The sequence below is a fragment of the Mustela lutreola genome, chromosome 2, assembly GCF_030435805.1.
Source record: "Mustela lutreola isolate mMusLut2 chromosome 2, mMusLut2.pri, whole genome shotgun sequence".
NCBI classification, from domain to species: Eukaryota; Metazoa; Chordata; class Mammalia; order Carnivora; family Mustelidae; genus Mustela; species Mustela lutreola.
The window spans coordinates 82,885,230-82,896,692 of NC_081291.1; positions in this window are offsets into that span (position 1 = coordinate 82,885,230).

The following is an 11,463-nucleotide window of genomic DNA, read 5'->3' on the forward strand; positions in this document are numbered from 1 at the left end:
GAACCTGCTTCCTCCTCTCTCTCTCTCTCTCTGCCTACCTGTGATCTCTATCTGTCAAACAAATAAATAAAAAAATCTTAAAAAAAACAACAACAACAACAAAAAACTTGTGTCGCTTAGGATAACAGCTCTAATGTGTGAAAAGGCTGCTCCTAAAGAGCAGAAGTGACCTTCCTTGGTCTGGAAGACACAGAAGACTGATAGCCCAACAGTGATCACCAGTATCCAGGATGACTGCACTGCCAAGGGTAGTTCACTGAAGGTTGGTCTGTAGGAAGCAAATTGTTATGACCTCAAGACTTAGTATGAGATTGACCTGAATTAGAGTCCTGAATCTACCATCTTCCTAGCTATGTAATCCTAGCCAAGTTGTTCAACATCTCTGAGACTATTTGCTCATCTGTAAAATGTGGGCTATGACTACCTACTTTCAATGGATGTTGGGAGGATTTAATGAGACAATATAAATACAGTCCAGTATCTACTTAGTGTGCAGGAAGTTGAGATGTTGGTTACTTATCTTTGACTCTCAGCTCCATTCCCAACTTTTTAGCCTCAAAGTAGTAGTACCCAGACTTCCTTGCCAGCTAGTTTGTGATTAGCTTCTATAAACCATTGGGAGATATTGGTGGAGGAATAAAATCCAGGAGAAGGGATAAGCCATTCTTCCTTCCTTTTCTTCTGTCTCTGGAAGTGGCAGCAGCAGAATCCCCAAAGCCTCAGAAACATGGGCTCATTGATTCTGATTGCAGCAGCTGTAACATGGCAAACAACTGTAGGTGACTGCCAGGTGCTACATGTGTGGTATATTTATGGCAGCTGTAACAGCAGAAATAAACAACTATGGGCTCCGGAAGTCTTAACAGCAATTGTAACAGCATCAGCCAGCTCCAGGGCTCCTGCAGAGTCAGCAGGACTGCAAGCTCCTGGCTTCCTGTAGAATGACTGTAGTGGTGGTTTTGATAATAGCTATGATACTAATGACTATGTGGTACCCTTAGCAGCACAACCCATGTGGGTTCCATGAAACAGCACTGACCCTACTGTTGCTCCAGCTCTAGAGCTATACTAATCTCTGAATAACAGCTCGCCCTTTCCCTCGTTGATTTCCTGGTCCTTCCAACACTTAATCTGCAATTCCCTTTGTTAAATTCCTTCTGTTTGAAATAACTAGAATGATTTCCATCTTCCTGAGTAGACTGACAGCTATCACTGTTATTATTATTGACTGTAACAATTTTGGGGGGCTGGGAGTGAGGTGAGCTATGGGGGTAGGTGTGGCTACTGAATCTGTCAATAGGAGGTATACATCTGGAAACACATTCTTGTTTCCTCTTCAATGACCTTCCCTTTAAAAACACACATACTTAGATATCATAATTTCAGGACATCTGGTTTTAGTGGTAGATACCTGAAATCAAACATGATGTCAGATTTAAATTAATAGAAATATTCACAGAGTTGAGAAATTGTCTCATAAATTAATAAAAGAATTATGAAAAACTTTAAAATAAAGGGGAATTTTAGAACTAGTCAGGACTTCAAACATACAAATAATGAGAGCTTCAGGGAGATAAAACAAGAAAAAAAAGGGAGAAAATATAAAGAAATAACAGTTGACAGATCTGAAGGATAAGAGTTACTAGTCATAAGAGTTCCTTGAGAGCCTAGATCAATGAATGAAGAAACAATCATATAAACCACATCAAAGCATATAATCATTAAACTGTAGGAAATCCAGTTAAAGATTCTGACGTCTTGCATAAAGAGAACAGATCTTATGCAAAAGTGAAATTATAATGATGTTGACCTTCTTAAGAACAGTCCTGGAAGCTGGAAAACAATGGAATGGTGCATTTGAAAGTTGAACAGATAATAATTTTAGAACTTATTATAATTTGATATAACTATTATATATAATATAATGTTTATCACTTCAGGCAGATAGCTAAATTATAAATCCAGCATGTGGCTATTTTTTGACACCCAAGATCTCAGAAATTATTCCTTCTACGGATTCTTTCGAGAAAGCTGCTAGATTTTTGTATTCCAACAAATTAAGAGAGTAAAACAAGAGAAAGAAACATGGGATCTAGGAGAAATGTATTATCCTAGTTTTTGTGGTCCAGAAGCTGACTCTGATTGAGTGCTGGTTAGGGGAACGAAGGTAGTGAGGACGGGAAAGAAAAGGCAACTAATATGCAGCATGTTATCAAACAAGGTGCCATTGTGGGCCACCAGAGCTTGAGCCTCCTGGAGAAATCCGGAGACACAGTGTGAATCACATGACCCAGAGTTATCCCACTTGAGGAATAAGGAAGATAGGCTTATACCCATCTTGTCAAGTATTTGTTTATAGCTATTTCCAAGGGATGCTAATTTTCATGTACTTCCAGTGTGCTTATGTGAGTGGGCAAAGCATGCCCTGGAGGACAAAGTCTTTAGGAAAGAAATGCAGGTGCTAACAGCTAGAAGTTGGATGGATATGTACTTAAGTGCAAGGGGTACCAGCAGTGACACATATCACTTCAAAGCACGTTCTGTTGCTGAGAATGAGCCACATGGACTCACCTGGAAGCAAAGGAGACTGGGATATGTAGCCCCTGGCCGGGGAGCCACTTTCCCCTGACAATTTTACATCATGAGAAATAGGCAGTGAGGAAAATGTAAATCATTGGTGAACATCCACCTTCTGCCACTTGTGATTTCTGTTTTTACCTCCTGAGAGCCACTAACAAGAACAAGTGGCACTGGGGGGGTTTATGATGTCTTCCTTGCTATTAGTTTTTCCCTTCTAAATTGATTCTGTTTCATTAGAAGATATAACTAATGGCATAGTACTTATCACCCTAAGTTCTAGTTATCTCCAAGAAGAGCATATATGAATCGCAGAAACCCATTCAATCCAACAAATATTTATTGAGTCCCTTCTATGCTGTAGACCTTGCAAGGTATAAATAGAACACTCTGTCACCTTCTAAATTCTAAATGCTGGGAACTAATAATGCCAAGTGATGTCTGACATTGCTGCTCTACTATATTTAGCTTCATGTGTCTCAGGACATTTTGTCTGACATAGGTGATAACTCATGATCAAAACAATAGCTCAATCTTTAGCAAAGCATCTCAAATCTCCTATGCAGAAAATCTACTGCTCTGCCAGTACCTGGATCAAGTGCCATCTCTTGGCTGAACAGGCTCCCAGAAATTCCAACTGCAATGACTAACTCCTTTCTGAGTGTCCCCACCATATTCTATAGAAAACTATAGAAAAGGAATACTGGATTATATGTTAGTGACAATTTTGCCTCAAAATATTTCCCAGAAATATATAAACTCCTCCAGGGCAGAAACTTAACAGTTCCTCACTGTGCCCTGAGCACCTAGCACAACGTATACATCAAGTGTGCTTTCATATGGATTATGAAAGACTGAAATAGGATTCACTAGCCCCTTCAATTTTTATAACATCTGGAATCAACCAGTGGCTATGGTTAACAATTAACCCAGATTTCACTGCTGGACATCTTCTTAGAAAGTATTGTATTTTTAATGGTTTTTTGTAGGTATCTCTAAAGAATCCTCCTTGAAAGCCATCTTACTTAGTTGCTGGCACCATTCATCTATAGATGTTAGATAGGAACTCATAATAAATGGTAGATGATGGATAATAATGACGATGATGCTATGCGGTAATTTTGGTTTAGCAAACTAGTAGGTGTGCACAGAGAAATCACTCCATAAAAGTCAGTGATGTACTAGAAAAACCACAGGATCTCACACTGGAGATTCTGGGCCCTTCCCCCTCTGTGCTTATTTGACTGTTGCAAGCCATTTAACTCTCTCCAGCTCTGTTTCCTCTTCCATAGAATGGGAAGATAACTGTTTATACAGTGGTAGTAAGAATCACAATACTGTAAATATTTTTAATTATGCAAAAACTGCTCAAATGTATTAACTCCTGTGCTAGGAGTTAAAACAAGAAATATATGACGAGATCTCTCTTAAGCACCTTCTAGTTCTGCTATAAATCAACACAAGAAAGACAAATAGTCCTTTAGGGAAATCTGCAAAGGGTATTGAGCAATCAGATTATAGAAAAGATATATAAATGGCCAAAGCCATATGAAAAAGACACCCAATCTCACTCAAAATTATAAATATGCATATCTAAACAATTAAAGCTATTTTTCACCAAATAGGTGGGAAAAGTATTAACAATTTTATAATACCTAAGTGTCCAAGAAAATGAAAATAGTGCAAGAAACAAATACTATCAAGAAAAAGTCAGAATAGCTATAAAGTACCAGAGTTTTTAAAATTATATACCTTTGATCCACAATTCTAGTGCTGCAAATTTATCTTATGGAGATACTCGGGAATGAAGACATAAGTACAAGTTTATTCATAATATCATTAATAACAAATGCTGCTAGCAATTTAAATGCCTATCAACAAGGGATAGCTTAAATAATGGTTCTTGCAAACAGTAAACTATGTTCTCCTTAAAACAGTCAAAACAATTATCTCTGCTTGTGTGTACAGGTTTGTGGTAATACTAACTGCTGACACTGATCCCAGAACTTCAGTGTCTTAGCACACTGAAATTGATTTCTTGCGCATGTTACAGCCTGATGAGAGTGTGCTAGTCAGGAGCAGGGGAGAGGGTCAAGGGGATGTGGTCCTTATGGTCCTTCACACATCCAGGCTGATGGAGGCTCTACCATCATCAATACCTGGTTTCCACAGTCATTAACATCCAGCTGGCACATGGGAAATGAGGGGAGGCTCATGCATGGGTATTTTAATGGACTGGATACAAAAGTGGCGCACATTACTTGAACTCCCGTTCCACTGGCTAGAACTCACTCAACTGGCCACTCCTAATTCCTAGGGAGTACTGTAAGGTAGCATGACTGTGAACCCAGGAAGGAGAGGAAATGGGTTTGATGATGAAGACCAACTCACAAGAGGGGCATGATGGTTTAAAGTCACTCAAATCCCAAAACAGAGTTAAGAGAAAAACGCAGTGTACAGAATTCCCATTTCTTTAGAGATTTAAATATAGTTTTAGAAAAGCACATACCAATATATATATTCTGTTTTCTAAATGAACACTCAAGAAAATAATAACTTATTATTTCAATGAGGGAGACTAAGGTTGTGGTAAAGAAAGAGGATTTATTTTTTCTTTTTGGTGAAATTTTAAAAACTTATGTGTGGATGATTTGTGTTTTTTAAAAAATAACTTTAAGCAATGACAAAAATATCCAACTATATTCCTTTTACCACTTTCCATGTCTTAGATAGAACATGATTTGGTGATAAACTGAAGCCACATTTGACCTATGGAAAATGCTTCTTAAAATGTTGAATGAATGAAAGAATGAATGAATCAACAAACTACGTAGATAATATGCAGGTACTAGGAATTCAACTATCGGAAGAATCAGAAGATGTTGTAGTTGTCATGACTTGAAGGATACAGGATATAAATCAGGTCTTAAAGCATGCCTTGATTTGGAACAATCAGCTTTGTGTGTGCCAGAGCAGAGTAGTAGCAAGAATATTCAAATATTCGAAGATTAAGAAAAAAAAGGCACAGGTAGCCTCCAGTATTTCTGGAACAATTTTGTGTTCACCCAATTTAAATTGGCTCTACTCGGTTTCCTCTATCACAGATTTTAGAACATTATATCCTGCTGTGTTGTTTTATTTTTCTGGCCCTTGATATGGCCCCAAGATTTTTCATTCTTGTTCTGTTTTCTGGATGCCTGATCATTTGTTATTTCTCAACGCTCCTTGGGTTTTTGCTACCTCTTATAAGAGATTTCATGCTTTTATGGACGTCATCTTTCTGTGGCCCATTACCAAGAAAGGGCTTTGGGATTTCTACCTTCACTGCTTTTTCCTACCTTCAAGTCTCCTGCTTGTAATCATGTGAGTAATGCAATTTTACTGATGGAGGTATATTTTCCTTCACTACAGAAACCTTTGTTTTGTGTACCATAGTTAAAAAAAATATGTACAGAGTTATGGCTATTGTATTTTATCAGCCAGAAGTAAGAGCATTATATGGGGAGGAACAGGTGGCTTATAAAAGATATTATACTGCGTTCTGCTTTTGCTCTATATCCTGAAGGTAAACTGACTGATATTTTAATTTCCTCAGACTCTTTTGAAAGCTCTCTAAATGAATCTTCTGAAGAAAATATATAACTTTGGTTATCATACTTTATGGTTATTACTGTGTACACATTAAATGTGAATTAATGCTATAAAACAGTGCATTTCACATAAAAATACTATGAATTTCACTGCTGCCCCTGACATAGCACATGTATCAATGTAATTATGGGTTACAAATCTTTGTCAAGAGACAGAGTAACATTTATTTGATATTCACTTATTGTAAGAATTCAGAACAAGTAATGCACTTTGATACCACACTTATACCTTTTCTGTTCCCTTTACCTGAGGTTCCTTTTTATAAAATTAGCATTTTCTTCAGACTTAGCTTTAATTTGATAACAGGGGGTGACATGGGAAATACTTAGCAAAGACTGGTGCCAATGAAAATTCACTTGCTACTAACTATGAATAAGTAATTCTCATCTTTGAAATTTAAGGAGATTCTGCTATCTTTTCCAGCTATCATCAATTTTTTTTAAAGATTTTATTTATTTATTTGACAGAAATCACAAGTAGATGGAGAGGCAGGCAGAGAGAGAGAGAGAGGGAAGCAGGCTCCCTGCCGAGCAGAGAGCCCGATGCGGGACTCGATCCCAGGACCCTGAGATCATGACCTGAGCCGAAGGCAGTGGCTTAACCCACTGAGCCACCCAGGCGCCTCCAGCTATCATCAATTTTAACAAAGTATTGTATAGTCATATTACTCTAGATAGATAAAACAATATGTATATTATAGCAAATGTTTAAATGTTAGCTATTATCTACCAAAGGTACTAACAATTAGTAAGTTCATTCACAGAAGTTCAATCAGAAATTTTATATTTATATAATAAATATTATATAATATATAAAATATTATATTTATATATTTATTTATGTATTAGTAGAATATATTATATAATATATATTATTATATGCCCATTCATTATACTTTAAATGAACTAGCTAAACTTGATTAAAAATCAATAGTATTTCTCATAAATGAATTTCATATATTTTGAAGGAAGAAAAAAAGCTTAGGTCATATTTAGATTCATGAATTATAAGACTACTTTAAAGATGATTCTCTAGGTTCAGATTCTAGTTATGAAAGAATTTCTCCATGTTTCCTGTAAAACCTATAACAAAAAGTAGATGCTGATAAGTACAGGCTGTCATGATTTCTCTGAATTCCTTATTCTTATTTCCTGATAGAGCTATTATACATTGCCCAAATTAATCACTGTGAGTCTGAAAAAGAGAGTGCATATATGTGTATGTCCCAGAAGGAAAGAATTATAATATATTTATACCAGCAGCTGTTTGCTCTGATAACATGTTTCTCCATATAAGTTATTTCCATAGCCTTTATCCTTACTAACAGAACATTCCTTTATGTTTAGGAATTAGGAAGGGATTTCAAGGAAGGTGCAGCCAGTCCTTGGTCTAGGAATGGGCATGAGCCTAGTTCTGGACAATGATCTAACTAGCATCTTGACACTATTGAGTCTGGAATTAACCTACTGCTACCTGCCTCCAGATTTCTTAGCATATGAGAAAAGTATGGCTTTCTTTTTTACATATTACTGATAGTTTTGTTTTTCCATTATTTTTGTTATTCGTATGCCTTTTAAAATTTATGACCATTATCATAAATTGAAACCAGTCATATGAATTTTGTGATTCTTTTTTCAGTAGTATTCATATGAGTCAGTTTGTATGTGAGCTTGGGTTCAACAAGGGCTGGGGTCTTATCAGTTAAGTACAATAAAGGGAGAGAGGAACAAGGATGTTGAGGGTATCTAAAAAAAAAAGATTATAGTGAGAATTTTTAAAATTTTGTTAGAATTCTCCAGGGAATCCGTAGGTCCTGGGCTCTTGTCTTTTGGGAGGTTTTTGATCACTGCTTCAATCTCATTACTAGATATTGGTTTATTCAGGTTGTCAATTTCTTCCTGATTCAGTTTTGGAAGTTTATGGTTTCCAGGAATGCATCCGTTTTGTCTAGGTTGCTTAACTTTTTGCATATAACTATTGATAATAATTACTTATGATCGATTCTATTTCCTTGGTGTTAGTCACGATCTCTCCCTTTTCATTCATAATTTGAGCTTTCTCTCTTTTCTTTTGGATTAGTTTTTCCAATGGTTTATTGATCTTATTGATTCTTTAAAAAACCCAGCTTCTAGTTTCTTTGATGTGTTCTACTGTATCTCTAGTTCTATCTCATTGATTTCTGCTCTAATCTTGATTATATCCCTTCTTGTGTGTGGGGTTGGCTTAATTTGTTGTTGATTCTCCAGTTCTTGAAGGTGTAAAGAGAGCTGGTGTATTCTGGATTTTTCAGGTTTTTTGGATGGCCATTATGTATTTCCCCTTTAGTACCACCTTTGCTGTATCCCATAGGTTTTGGACTGAAGTGTCTTCATTCTCACTGGTTTCCATGACTTGTTTAAGTTCTTCTTTGATTTCCTGGTTGATCCAAACATTCTTAAGCAGGGTGGTCTTTAGTTTCCAGTGTTTGAATTCCTTCCAAACTTTTTCTTGTGGTTGAGTTCCAGTTTCAAAGTATTGTGGTCTGAGAATATGCAGGAAATAATCTCAGTCTTTTGGTATCCATTGAGCGCTGATTTGTGACCCAGCATGTGGTCTATTCTGGAGAAAGTTCTGTGCGCACTTGAGAAGAATGAGTACTCTGTTGTTTTAGGGTGGAATGTTCTGTATATGTGAGGTCCATCTGGTCCAATGTGTCATCCAATGCTCTTGTTTCTTTATTGATTTTCTGCTTGGATATCCATCTATTACTGAGAGTGGTCCATTAAGATCCCCTACTATTAATGTATTTATATCAATATGAATACATTAGTTGGCTGCTCCCATACTGGGGGGAAATATTTACAATTGTTAGATCTTCTTGGTGGATAGACCCTATAAGAATGAGGTAGTGTCCTTCTTTAACTCTCACTACAGCCTTTAGTTTAAAATCTAATTTATCTGATATGAAAATCACTACCCAAGCTTTCTTTTGAGGCCCATTGGCATGACAGATGCTTCTCTATCCCTTCACTTTCAGTCTGGATGTATCCTTAGGTTCAAAATGGGTCTCTTGTAAACAACATATGGACGGGTCCTGTCGTTTTATCCAATCTGCAACCCTGTGCTGTTTTATGGGAACATTTAGGCCATTCATGTTGAAAGCGATTATTGACAGACTTTTTTTTGACATCATGTTGCCTGTGAAATCCTTGTTTCTATAGCTTATCTCTGTAAATTTCTATTCTATGACACTCTTGGGTTCTTTCGTCTTTTATAGAACCCCCTCCCCTTAATATTTCTTGTAGTTCTGGCTTGGTGGTTACATACTCTTTTAAACCTTGCTGGTCTTAGAAGTTCTTTATCTCTCCATCTATTTTATAATGTGAATTTTGGAAACTAAACAAGATGAAGAAGAAGTAAACCTGGGAGGGAGGGAGGTCCTATAAGATCATTTTAGGTCTTAATGACATTAGGGAACTCTTGCAATGGGCATATTAGAGAAAACATACTGGAAATATAAAAGAGGGTGGTTAAGCCCTGAAGTGATTTAAATTTGAATAAGAAGCTGGGGCATTGCTGATAATGAAAAACCCCTGGGTATGACTCTAAGAGTGGTGGCTAAGTGAGGCAGAGCAAAGGAACATAAAACGCGAGTCAAAGCCCAGAGAGATCAAAAGCCCAGAGAGATCAAATTGACATCAAAGAGAATTCTCTCCCCTACACATGAACATGTGTGATCTCATTCATATGTGGATAATATATTTAAACATCCACTTGTCATCCTCCCTCATATCCATTTTCTACCATTCTCTGCCTTGTTTTATGCCCTGTGGTGATTGAGCTCTATGCACTACATCACTAGGGAACTCATGTTCCCTAGTTCTGTGGTGTTCAGTTGGATTGACCAAGGGAAAGTGAAGGGAAAACTGAAGTTGGAATATTTATCCCCTTCACCATATCTTCCTTATAGGGGTTCTGGCAGTGGCTGAGTAGCAGGGTTACAGCTCCTAATGGAGGGATGTGCCTCTTTCATAGCTCAAATCTCCCTCTAGTTTCCTAAAATGCTCCTCCCTCATCATTGCACTTTCCATCTTAGGGGTAACAATAATTTCATGCAGGGTTCTTGACCATTCCATGTTTGTTCTCTTATCCCAGATCACACCCCTTAAAGTATTTCCTTCATTTAATTTTCTTCAATTAAGTTTTTGAGAGTGTTACATCTCTTTCACCAGGACCTAGACTATGTCAGTCAGCTTTACAACATATATTTATGTGACAGTGAGTAATGGGGAGGGGGAAGGGCATATTAGGGAAAGTATCAAATATTTTGAAATCTAGTATCAAATAATGAGATATCAAATAATATTTTGGATTCTAATTAAACTGCAGTTTTCAAAACTAGAACTGTCCTTAGAAATCAATACCCAATTTAAATGCTTCATACTGCAATTTTTTTTTCTCAATACAGACAGGTTAAATGACTTACCTACTGGGAAATTTTGAATCATGGAGATCACATTCTATTTTGATTTGCTCAACTGGCCCTTGTGGAACATGGGATTTCACAACTATCTTACTCCAACCTAATTTTAACTGGAGAAATAAACTATATTATATATAAAATGGAACTTACAAAACTTGAAAATTTGCTCAAGGAAATTACACTGGAACTGTTTATCTGTTAACTTATCTTGATTTCTATAGCAATTGGCCCTTTGATATATTTCTAAAGCACATAGATTCATAAAGATCATCTAAAAATATCTATTATGTATCATTTCACAAAAGTATAACTGCTTATAGATGATTTTATAAAGATAATGTCATAGCATCCATGGGAAGGCCCATGGGAAGGCCCACATAATTATATATGATACCATGATACCATGCAGCTACTTAGTTTTTTAAAATTTTTAAGTCTTTTCCTTTGCCACTCTAGTTCCAAAAGTGTAGTTCATTATTATTTCTGACAGTCACAAACATGAAAATTTACCTTACCAGTAGTTAAAAACTCCACTCAAGGCTATTATATCTTTACAGGAAATACTTCTGTAAAGATAGAATTCTGATAGGAATGTTCACATATACTAGGAGACAGAAGAATAAATACCATGAACCTTATCTTTTCTATTTGTACAAGCAGCAGAAAACATTTGACGACAAACATTCTTATTTCCATTTGTCACACAATGCTTTTAACAACATATTATCCTCAGCTCATATACCAAGAGGTTGCCATTGATATTCTGTGTCAGG